Below are 13,262 nucleotides of genomic sequence, written 5' to 3' on the forward strand. Positions count from 1 at the left end.
AAGTGCTATTCCTACAACGCAAAAGCGTCTAGACTGTCACACAGTTTGCTCTAAGTTATTTTTTTATTTTGCTTTTTGTTTTAATTCATGGGGATAAAAACTAATTTTATTCTATTGTCTTCCTTTTATAAAAAAAAGTAAATCAAAGAGAGGTATACTTAATAAAACATCAACAGCAACCTAAAGGACAAGGAAGAACTTAACTTCCAAGCACTTCTCAATTTTACAGCTTGGTCTTTAGCACTGGTAAGTCTTAACATATGACCAGTTGCTAGGACAGATGCTGCCGCCAGTCAGCTGCCTTTGCTGAAACACATTCTACAGATTACCACTTAATCTCCCACCAACAGCACCAGCTGCCTGTTGCTCTGCTGAAATCATCACTGAAAATAAACATGGTCACCAAAATAAGAAAAAGTAATCAGACATATCTTTAGGGAAAACACAGTGCAGGTAAGTTCTGCATATGCTCATTTCCTTCTCTGGTTTTCTGGAATCCTTATATTAAACCCAGAGCTTCCTTGCCTGGCTCTCACCATCTCTCCACAGACTACTTCGGAGTCGTCTCTTCTAAAAACTGAGGTAGGTAGGTAGGTAGGTAGGTAGGTAGGTAGGTAGGTAGGTAGGTATGGAGGGAGGCAGGGAGGGAGGCAGGGAGAGATGCATGGAGGGAAGGAGGGAGGCAGGGAAACAGATAAATAGACAGACAGACAGACAAATGAATAATCCTAAAATACTTGGGGAAAGAGTTACAGTAGTAATACAGAGCAGCATTTCCTTTGCTGCTGTTGTTAAATTCTGACCCCCTGGTCTTATTAAGATCGGGAGAAATAGAATTTAATGAGAACATACACCTTCTTACCTTCTCAGGACATCTGACCTTGCATTGGAACTCATCCACACTCCCCTCCCTCAACCATAAGACATTCCTACCCCTTAGCACTTGGTTCTTACACAAGGGTCTCCTACTCCACTAAACACATTCAGAACTACCAAATAAAATAATTTTTCTGCATAATAGAAATGATGATAAAATTACTCTGAAGCTCTTTAGAAGTATTCTGGTACAAGGTGCTGATGAAGTTACTTTAAATTCATTTGGGAGCACACTGACAACTGTTCTTGGTGTTTACTTTTATGATCTAACTATGCTTTTAATGCTTGACATTAACACTGATTCTTAAACAGCAAGAAACACGAGGACTAGTGTCTGTAACCCACTTTTATTCCATTCCACAAACCTGTGACCTCCACTGTGACCTCCACAAAGCAGTTGTACGCTTTGCTGTGGTGCAAATCCTCACGGACAAGTTGAACCTGTTCTTTTTGGCACTGAGCCCTTGCGCAGAACACACAGCTGAGATTTATTATAAAAGGGGAACTGAGGGGCATTATTTCACAACATTTTCCTCATATATAGCCAAGCATAATCTTTTACAGCCTTCAAAAGCTCTTAAATAAACAGATCATCTCTTAATTACAAGGTTTCTTATTTGTCACTAATTGCAGGGCATATTAAGATTCATTTTGCACGGGGAAAAAAGCTAGCACACAAAGCTTATGTACTAAAGTTGTAAAAGTTAGTCTGTTAGCGTGTACTCAGAAACAATACTACTTTTTAAATACGCATATCTTAAAATAATTACATGCCTTGCTGTCTTTAACAAGGCAAAAGCAAAATTATTAATAAAACCCTATGCTTATGGAGCTGTGCTTTAAGAAAATAAGGTTTGTTTGTTATTGGTTTTAATCTCACATCACTCATTGGTCTTTTCAAAGCAATTCAGTGACAGACTCTCAAAACCAGGAAGATGGCTGATGTCTACCTCCAACCTCTGCAAGTACACACATGGGTGAATGTACCAGAACACACAGAGAGAAAAGGGGGGTGAGGAGAGAGACACAGAGACAGAGGCAGAGAAACAGGGACAGACAGAGGCAGAAGCAGAGACAGAGACGGGGGAGGGGCCTATGCAGTACAAAAGGTCATCCTATATCTGAACATCTTAAACTGTATGCTGTGAACAAGGATAAACAGAAACTTTTTTTAAGTGTCGGTTTTGCTTATAAATAAAAAGAAATCAAAATCGGATTCTTCAGTAGTGTCAGCATGCCTACAGCATGCCTCTATAGTCACCGCTGCATCCCTACATCAGGAGGAGGAGCACTCGGCCCACCTCCACTGTCATTCACTATCCCACCACACAGAACCACGCCAGGCGCTCAACAAGTCAAATGGGCCCTTTCCAGACTCCACTGTGGCCTGACATGGTGGTGCAGGCTTATAGTAGCTCCAGTGTGGAGATGAGGTGAGAGGATCAACGGTTCAAAGCCAGTCTGTGCTATACTGAGTTCCTAGACAGCCTGGGCAACACAGCAAAATCCTATCATCCCTCCTCCGAAAAAAGGCAAAGAAAAGGGGTGGGGGGAGTGGGAAGAGTATGCAATCTGTTTATAATTAAATTACAACTCGAAACATCTTCCTGTAGAAAGAACATTACTAATGATAGTGCAACATATAAAGCACATTAATTATCTTTAATTTAGTCTCAGGCTCTGGGAACAATACAGGAGGGAAATCAAAGAATGATTTACTTTCTTTTTCCTGGGAACACAGTTGGCCCTTAGGCAAAGCTTTGAAATTCTTAAACTTCAGATTTTTTTTTTTTTCATTTTGTATTCCCTCTGTATTCCCATCTAGCATCTAGTGCCTTTCCCAGGCACTGATGTCTCCACAACAGGATACCACTAAATTCCCAAGAACCTGTCCCCTCTTGTCACTATGAATCCTATTATGCTCCCTGATCTTGAGCTACAACCTGAATCTACTATAATAAAAATTTCCTGACTTCAGCAAGGTGTTAAAGGAAGAAATGCAATTGTATGATTTTACTTAATAAACATTGGGATTTTGTTATTTCATTATTGTTATTTTTAAAAAGACATTTGTTAAATAAATTTTAAAGCAATATATGAAATAGTCGTTTTTAAAACAAACTAAGGATTTGCTTGTTTTATGTCTTGCTTAATATTTGTGCATTTTAAGTGTCAATAGAAATTATACTTTTTATCCTTATAATTTTCTATTTTTTTTTTTAAAAAAAAAGGCAAGCACAGAGCACTAGCATTTCTTCACAGCGACTGAGAGCAGGGCCAGATACCCTACGACGAGAGCTCGGAGGGGCACAGAAACCCAGGATTAACTCGGGGTCTAAAGCAAGAAAATTCAAGGGCTCTCAAAACTAGAAAGGCTAGGAAAAATCATCTCCAATCTTACTAAGGTCTCAATTTTTTTATTCTCCCTTCAACATCCTTGTGCATGGTTAAATACTCACAGCCTACCAACAAAGTACTAAAACAGTCTAGAGATATGGTCCTCTTGGTCTCCAAACAAATTTACACTTTAGGGCCTGCCAATCGAAAGCATGAGTCTACAAAACCAAACAAAATCCCCTTCAAGAGTCAGAGACAAAAATCTATGTGACACAGACAAAATTCTCTCCATATCTGGTTAAGGCATAAAACCACAGTGTCTCACAAAAACGGACCTAGATTTCCTGTTTCATAAGACATGATTTTTACAACAGATACACGTGTCCTTGCATTGGTAGCAATAACCACAGTTACACAAAGGACAAGAGAATGAGCGCTTCTGCAGCTTCTCTAACTATAGCATCTCACCTAAGAAAACAAGGCTGTTTCTAAACCGAGTTCATCCGAGGTTTTGACATAGCTGCAGTCCTGTTTTTGTTTTCAGCAGTTCCGATGGATTACTAGACTGATGTTTGTCTCATTATGCATTTAACCAGATCGTATCTGCTTAGCAGAAAGTCCCACAAAATATTAAAATGGAAGAGAATTAATTTTAGAATTTCAATTATCTATAAAATGTGATTATTATTTATATCATCCTTTTAATGACTTACAGACCCACTAATAGTTTATAAAACACTGTGACATTATTTACGGTTAGCCCATTTACAACTTAGAACAAATGGTTCTCCTTCCCCTCACCTCTCTAAAGGGCTGAAAGTTCTAGCAGATTCTATATCCAAGTTTTGGTTTTGTTTTGGTTTTGTTTTTGTTTGTTTGTTTGTTTGTTTTTCCTTTAGTTTGGTGCATCTGTTACCTAAATCACGAGTTTAACTTGTGTCAGTCTGCACTTTGTTAGCAAAAACCATTTTCCATCACATTGTTACAGGTCAGCAGGACATGGGGGAGGCGTCCATGAAACATTAGCTCTTAAGATTCTGTTATGAAGAATCAGAAACAAACCAAATACAGACGAGAACACTGCAGAAGATCTAAATAAGTATTTTACAATATGTATAATTACATACTTTATCACTAAGTTAGCATGATATGTAAAATATTAACAGTAGTCACCTCTAGGCTTGATAAACACTTCAAATACAGCAATCTTCAGATTACAGCAGCATATAGTAAGCATCCTTCCCATCTTTGAATCTAGCTCAGAGGTTTGAACTATCACTCTCTGCAACACTTCTTTCGGGCATTCTAAAGACAGCATAACATGTTTAATCCTCCAATACAGCAAAGCCAAATAAGGTATAAACAGGATTAACCACATCTCCTGGCCTATCGGCAAAATCTCCAGTCTCTCCATCATGATACGCTCACATGAAAGGGCTCAGCCTGTCTCTACCAATCCAATGAAGCTTCCTATTATCTTTACAGAAACCAAAACCCACCACAATAGCACACAGCTGATAACTTCTCTGGTCTTCCATTGAGTCCACCTGAAGTCAACTGTCGTTCATAAACCCACCAGCCAAATAAGTCAGAATTCACTTAGTACAACTGACTAGTTACCACCAGGAATCCTGGACAACAATAGATCTTTCCAGCATGAGATGCAGAGCCCGGTGCACTCCCAAGTCCATCATCAAAGTTCACACAGGACAAAACAAAGCCAATCACCTTTCCTACCCACATTAATAGCATCAAGCTTGTCCAAGAGAGTCAAAGTTGCTATCACAGAAAATGAGACTCTTTAATCAATTTCTCAAGTATCTCCAGAAAAAAACAAAACAAAACAAAAACCTGTCTTCTTCTTGTACTTTGAAAACACTCCACTTTATTTACACCGGCAACGTTACACTATCACGCAGAGTGAGAATCTGGACACCACTAAGACATCACGCAGATGAGGGTCATGTCCAATGCTTATTCCCCCACATGCATGTTGACAAGACTTGATGAACGCCAGTATTTCTTCTCTGCTCATGAGATGAAGCAGTCCTATGAGACCCATCCCTGCCAAGCTCCAGCAGGTGACACTCCTTCTCGAGTGCACCCACATATTCGTCGTTCTGTGAGTCACAAGAGGCAACATAATCAGTATGCTTCTGCGGAACAGGGTCAGGCGCATCCGACCTGATAAAGACACTTCTGCGGTATGCCCACGCCCAGCATCAAAAGCCCATAGCCAAGTGTGAGATTGATCTTAGGCATGGGGTTATTCACCTAATTACGCTTTGGCTTTGCCATCTTTGCTGTAAGTTTTGTTGGTTTTTTTTAAAAAGTTAATCTTTATGGGAAAGTTTACTTGTTACAGTAACTGACAAAATCTAAGACTATTAGATTTTAAAGTTAAAGTTTTTTTAAAAAGTTAATCTTTATGGGAAAGTTTACTTGTTACAGTAACTGACAAAATCTAAGACTATTCAAAGAATCCTCTCTAAGCTCTTCAGTATGTTATTTTACAATGTTATTTTACAATGTATATTCTAAAGATGACCAAGGTTATCTGTCCACGTTCCACAGGCCCAGAATCTGAACCCATCCAATCTGACACTGAAGCCCTTATGGCCATCACAACTCTATCTTCTATAAATGGGGGTTGAGGTTCTCTTGCTTGTATCATTAAATTAGAATAAAAGAAGATTATAATTATTCTCCACTACTTCCCATTCTCAATTCAAATGCTTCTGTGAGAAAGGTACAACTCACTACTATGTAGGACACAAGGAACTAGCTTGATATCATTTTAGAAAAGGCTAGTGGGACTTTTCTAGTGTAGTGAGGGCTTTGGGCAGGCCTGCTTTTCCCCTTGCCCTGCTCCTGGCTGCCGGCTAGCTTATGCCCCAAAATAATTACACAGAAACTGTATTCTTTTAAACACTGCCTGGGCCATTATTTTCAGCCTCTTACTCACATCTTGATTAACCATATCTAATAATCTGTGTAGCACCACGAAGTGGTGCCTTACCATTTAGTTTCTAGCATACGTCCATCTTGGGCTGGAGCTTCATCGCATCTCTCTCCCTGAGCAGAGGCATGGCAGTCTGTCTAACTCAGGAGAGGAGTGGCATCTGACTGAGCCATCTACCTCACTTCCTTCTTCCTGTTCTGTCTACTCCACCCACCTAAGGGCTGGTCTGTCAGATGGGCCAGGCAGTTTCTTTATTAATTATCCGATGAAATCATCAGATAGATAGAAGACACACCTACATTTCTAGAACTCAAAATAGCCAAGAAAAAGTATGCAACATCACTTACCATTTCAGGGAACACAGGTCTTGTATCAGAAATCATAATTACATCTATGCCTATAATCTCTAAAGCAAAAATATGGAGTGTAAGTCCCAGTCTCGGGCCTCCAACTTTGGAGGCCCCGCCCGTGTGAACGCCAAACCTTGACCCCTCCCCCAGTCTATTTAAACTGCTCCCCAGAAAGTCTCCATGTGGTTTCCGTCCATATCTCCTCCAACCACCCCCTCCTGTGGTCACGTTTGAGGCTGCCTGGCTCCCCTCAAGACCACCTGAGAACGCAAAAATCCCATTAAACCTGGACCTCCTTTAATTCGGCTTGTCACTTGGCTTGATTGGGATTTTTGAGTAGGCAGAGAGCTCACTTTAGGAAAATTCCTAACATGGAGATTAAAAATTCCCCCAGGACAGGCTTGATAGCTACAGTGAAACCCTGTCTCAAAAAGCCAAAAAATTTTTAAAAAAATATTTTACAGATCCTTGTCATTTCCAATTATCATCATTAAAAAGAGCTAAGTGTGGCACAGTTGTGCAGGATCTACTACCATGCATACTATAGCTGTTCAAGGAGGAATGGTACTTCCTGGATCAAGTCGTTACTGGTCTCTCTCAAACTTAACATGGTCAACACAAGAGGCACTCTGCTAAAGTAAATCATAATTAAACAAACAAATAATCTAAAGGTTTGAACTTCCACTGCATCCTGTGCTTAGGGAATGTATCAATAACAAAGGGGATTGATTAATAATATCTATATTGCATATATACATGGGAATGTATTCAACACTAGAACATGTTCTTTAGCCTTAAAATTTATTAATACAATTAACATACAAGAAATCTAGGAGCATAGGCAGTTGCAAACACCTCACTACAGTGACTTCAGGTATATATGTTAAGTCTCTTCTCATTAATAACATCTATTTTTAGGATAATAGAAGACTATGATAACAAGGAAATGTTAATAAAACTTTCATTTTTTTATATTATGTGCACCATCCAATTTAAATTCATGCTTTTGATGCTCCAAATATATTATCAAAAATATGATTTGAAAGAAGAAATGTATTTTCTTATGACAAAGGAAACCCCAGAAATAAAGAGTCACAACAGAATAATCTGAGTGTGTTTCTGGTACACAAATGATTTACTGTTTCTCCAGAAAAAGCACGTGAGCAGCTCACAATTCTCAAATGTGCAAAGTATTTCCATGTGCTTGGGACAAGAACTAGCCAAAACAAACAAGGCTGTAGAAATCTGCTGTTTTATTTCCCTGCCATCTGTCACCCCACTCCTTCCCTTTGCCTCCCTATTGTTCACAGTAACACTTTTTAAGGATGAAGGCAGCAAATCAGATCTCCAGCTGGGAACTGGAGTGTGAGACATCATATGGCAGTGATATAGTCCAGTGAAATGGTTATTGACATAAACACCTGAAGGAAATACGCATTTCCTAACGCAATACTAAATACACTGTATCTCTCGCTAGTATTAAATTTTTTTCATTCAGTGTTCATTAAAAAGAGAATGTTAAATCAAGATCATACAGACCTTTAAGAAAAACTAATATTTCTGATCATCTTCAACCTTATTTTTAATACATTTTATACTTGGTGATAAGTTTTATTTTATCTGATATTATATATAAATACATATATATATGACTACATGAGTTCAAAATATTGTAAGACAGGAGAAAAGTGAATTAAAGCAATATGCTTTCAGAATATGATCCAAAACACCATGTGCTGAAACAAAAACTGGACATAGTGTTTCCCAGTAAAGATGCTGAAGTTGTCAGAGATATTACTGAATCACATGCTCTGACAACTTGATGAAAAAGGGAATCAAATAAGATGAATTTAGGCTCCAAGTCTAAATATAATGAAACATTTAAATTGCCTGTTTGTATTGAAGATTCACACACATAACAAAATTATAGAAGTTGAAGCTCAAGTGAGTTACAGATATACCTCATGAACATGCACACATTAAAAAATCTTTAATGAAAATTGGTAGGGCTGGAAAAATGGCTCGATGGTTATGAAACTGGCTACTTTTCCAGAAGACCCAGGCTCTGTTCTCAGCTCACATGGTGGCTCACAATAGTTGGAACATAGTCCACCAATGAAGATGTGTAAGGAGATTTCCGAGACCTTTTGAGAAAACTCCAAGTAAACAAAACAAGAGTCTTGTAATTTCTGTTCCTTTAAAACATGGGTACAAAGACCATGGAAATATACAGGCAATCGATAATGCAGATGTCAGTCCACCAGAGGAATGGTTCTCTGATGGAGGTTAACCCTGTACAGGCAAGGCCTGTAGGACCAATGACTCTGGAAACTGTTGCTCACTTTTGTTAAAGCAGCTTGGTGTCTCCCCAATACCTGCATTGTAGTGTGTAATCTCATGTGATGTATATATGTAATGTCATGATTACATGTCAATCTTATGGGCACATATATCTCTGGATTGTCAGGAAGGTGACTTTTCATTTAACGAAATAAGTTTGGAGTATAGAATATGTGCTGGGACATGCTTCGTAACTAGATTTGTCCCACGAGGACTATAGATACTTAAAAGCCTGTTTTGTTCTTTTGCTCAGACTAACTGCACACAATTAGCTCACTTTCACCTCAGAGCAAATTCAAGCTAGACTAAAGGCGTTTTGTAAATAGATCATAAGTTTAAAACCTTACAGCTGTGCACAAGGTCAGAGTTGTATATTTCCAACCTAGGCTGCTACACAAAGCACCCTAAGAAAAGCATGCCCATTCTTCACTTGCCAGTCTGTTGACAGTAGACCTATGTCTCAAAGTTTGTCACTGGGCAGTGTGCTCCCCTCCTGATCTTACTCCAGTAACCTTGGAATTTTGTGTTGCCATGGCAATGGTTCAGCTCCCTATCCGTCTATCAGTTACCCTAGGAATGTGCTTTTGACCAATGAGAGGTAACGCTTGTAATTATTTTTATCATTTTAAAACTCCTATAAAGAGATGATTTGGGGGGCGGGGGTGAGAGAAGCTAGAGGAAGAAGCTAGGAGAAATTATAAAGAGGACAGGAGAATTAGTATAGAAGCAGAAGAATAAAGAGACTGATTTGGAAAAGCACAGAGTGAGAGAGTTCATTCGCTCACCCTCAAATTCCCAAAGAAAAAGTCCTTTTGGCTTGCTGTTGCATCCAATCTGAACCCTGAAGAGAGTCTTGGTGCTGGACCTCAAAGGCTCTCGGTACATTGGTTGTTCTGAAATGTGTTTTCGAGTCTCTCCCAGGAGTGTTGGATTGGCGTGAGTTCACGTCAGACAACTAACCACAGCTGCTACTGTATTTGTTCACATGCTAGTACTTGAAAGGCTAAAGCAGGAAGATCAAGGCTGAATTTAAGATTTAAGGCTAGCTTGGGCTAGAGTAAATCTCTCTCTCTCTCTCTCTCTCTCTCTCTCTCTCTCTCTCTCTGTCTCTCTCTGTCTCTCTCTCTCTCTGCCTCCCTCCCCCCTCTCTCTCTCGTGTTTGTGTGTGCGCACACACACACAAAGAGAAGATTATAAGTCTTACAGCTACATTAAACCAATTTTGAGAAAACAAATTTATATATAACAAATTTATGTCAACAAATATATTTTAAATGAAATCTTCAGATTCTTTAAAAATAAAAATGTGGTATATCTGAATAGCTTAAATCTATTTTTTAAATTAAGATTTATCAACTGCATATAATAAATAAATAAATATATAAGCAAATAAAGATAAACAAATTAGAATTTGATGATTTCACTGGAGAACCCTACAAAGCATATGATGAGGAATGAAAGCATTTTACACACACCCCTTTAACACTAAGACATTCCACTTTCAAGAAAAGCAAAATACTTGACAAAACATGACAGGTAAAAGCACTACAGTACAGCAAGACAATGGTACTCACAGCAAGGGAAACACAGATCACTATAGTATCTCTTAGAAACACAGACACAAAAAATCTTTAGTAAAAATACTAACAAGTTGAAGATATACATATAGTAGGACTAAACAGCTGAAAATGAAATTTAAAATAATTCCTTGAAAATTATATCTAAAACATGAAATACACAGGAACAGATGTGACAGTAAGTCTAAAATCAGCCACTAAAACTATAGACCCATTCTGAGATAAAGGGACTTCTAGTGCAAAAATATCACCTTGCTCCCGGAGAAAAACACAAAACAACAAAAACACCAAACAGTTGATAAATGCAATCCTAGAAATAACATAGGTGATGTCAGTAAAAGGTATTAGTAAAGATGATGTATATTTGTTAGTTTGGTTTTGTGTTTTCAGACAGGGGTCTCACTTCGGCTGGACTCACGTGAATAAGTCAGACCGCGAACTCACGACTCTCCATGTCAGCCTCTTGAGGAACTGGCTTACAGGTCTGTGCTACCATGCCCAGCTGGGCTAGCTAATGTAACTATGTTCCACATGCTCAAGAAGATGGGGGAAAATGAACAAGAGGAGAAAATGAAAGATGCAAACACCCAAACAGAACTTTCCAGAAATAAAACATATACTTCATGAAGTGAAAATAAGGTGGTGCATAGTTTAACTCCAGCTGGGGACAGAGGGTGGCAGGCAGATCTCTGTGAGTCTGAGGCCAGCCAGGCTCTGTAAAGAAACCCTGTCTCAAATGAAGACAAAAAGAACAGAAAGAAGGAAGGGAGGGGAGGGAGGAAGGGAGGGAGGGAGGGAGAGTGAGAGAAAAGAAAGGAGAAAGAAATGAAAAAATAGACGGTGGTTCAACAGTGTATTAGGCAGTATGAAAGGAAAAAAATTAATGAATCTGAGCACACAGGAAGAGTAGCTCCCAAAGCAAATACAAGCAACGGCAAGAAAAACATAATGGAGAAGGCATCAACTATTAAGGGAGATAATTTATAAGCAATTAAAATTACAGAGTAAGAGCTGGGCAGTGGTGGTGCACGACTTTAATCCAGGTACTCGGGAGGCCGAGGCAGGCAGACCTCTATGAGTTTGAGTACACCCTGGTCTACAGAGTAAGTTCCAGAGTTCCAGACAGGCAGGGTTACACACAGACAAACTCAGTCTCAAAAAATTAAAAAAAATCATAGATTGAGGTAAAGAGGAAGAACAAAAACATTATACAAAGAATTAAAACACAATTTTCTCAATCTGACAGTTTTTCAATAGACAAATGACCCAGACCAAAGAAGAAAAAAAAATCAGTAAGAAGGTATCATAAAGAACTATAAACCAAGTGGCAGGAAGATTTTTACAAAATAATGTACCCAGTAGCTAGAGAACACACATTCTTCTCTTCAGCAGATAGAACATTCTCTAAGAAAGATCTTATATTAGGTCACAAAACAAATCTCAACAAATTCTAAGCAATGAAAACATCATGTGTCTTCCCTAATAAATAAATGACCAAAGTAACTTCAAAAACTGGGCAGACACTGAAGCTAAGCAATGTGCTACTGAGCACAATGGACCAATGAAAAGAATAAAGTAAATTTTAAAACGTCTTGAAATAAATGAAAATAAAAATAGAGCATACAGATGCCTATGGGTTAAAGCAAAAAGCCAAACTAACAGTAAAGTTTAAGATGAAAAATGCCTATTTAAAAATCTAGAAAAAAAAAACCAAACTTTTTTTTCAAAAATTAGTAATACAGCTGATCATGGTGGCACGTGCCTTTAATCCTGGCACTCAAGAGGCAGAGGCAGTTGAATCCCTGAATTCAAGGTCAATCTGGTCTACAGAGTGAGTTCCAGGACAGCCAGGGCTAAACTGAGAAATCTTGTCTCCAAAAAAAAAAAAAAAAAAAAAAAAAAAGTAACTAACAACAACAAAACTAATATTGCAAGTAAGGAAGCAAAAAGGCAAGACCAAACATAAAACTGACAGCAGATACATAATAGAAGATAAAAACTTCAGTCTATCCATCCAGCAAGGGATTAATATCCACAATGTAAGAAACTCAACCCAACAGTGAAAAACTGTGGTAGATTGTTGTAGACTATTAGTTAAAGATATGTTACATTTGTTTATGCTGTGGAATATTTGTTTAATGATGCAAAGATGTGTTACATTATTTTATGTAGCATTTGTTTAACTCTGTGAAGCTATTTTACTTTGCCTGTCTAAAACACCTGATTGGTCTAATTAAAGAGCTGAAAGGCCAATAGCAAGGCAGGAGAAAGGATAGGCAGGGCTGGCAGGCAGTCAGAATATAGAGGAGGAGAAATCTGGGAAAAGCAGGACAAACACCAGGAAAAGGAGGAGAGGAGCCAGGGGCCAGTCACCCAGCTATATAGCCAAGCACAGAGTAAGAAATAAAGAAAGGTATACAGACTAGAGAAAGGTAAAAGCCCAGAGGCAAAAGGAAGATGGGATAATTTAAGTTAAGAGCTGGCAAGCTAAGACCTGGTATTCATAAGAAAGAATAAGACTCAGTATATTTATCTGGGAGCTGGGTAGTGGGCACCCCAAAGAGTAAAGAGAAAATAGAGTAAAACCAACCAATGACAGTAGATAATCTGATTAGAGATGGGGAGATGATACAAACAGATATTTCTTTAAAATCCACAAATAACCAACAAGTAAATGAAAAGTGCTTAGCAGCACTAACCAACAGGCACACAGGGCAAAACCACGGCGATACGTCAGCATCCCCCAAAGAGCAGCTCTCGCCAAAAGACAAAGGCTGGGCAGGTTCAATTAAGGCAGCTCCTTATACATCTGGTAAGGGT

The 13,262-nt window shown here is 38.6% G+C and overlaps 1 protein-coding gene and 1 pseudogene across 1 annotated transcript in view; both read right to left on the reverse strand.

The window, feature by feature from the left end:
• Mnat1 (MNAT1 component of CDK activating kinase) overlaps positions 1 to 13,262 on the reverse strand; it is a 136,560-nt gene that overhangs the window by 62,124 nt on the left and 61,174 nt on the right. The window lies entirely within an intron of this gene.
• On the reverse strand, positions 4,539 to 10,975 carry LOC119818767 (annotated as a pseudogene).

Source organism: Arvicola amphibius, chromosome 7 (genome assembly GCF_903992535.2).
Source record: "Arvicola amphibius chromosome 7, mArvAmp1.2, whole genome shotgun sequence".
In the NCBI taxonomy this organism is placed as follows: Eukaryota; Metazoa; Chordata; class Mammalia; order Rodentia; family Cricetidae; genus Arvicola; species Arvicola amphibius.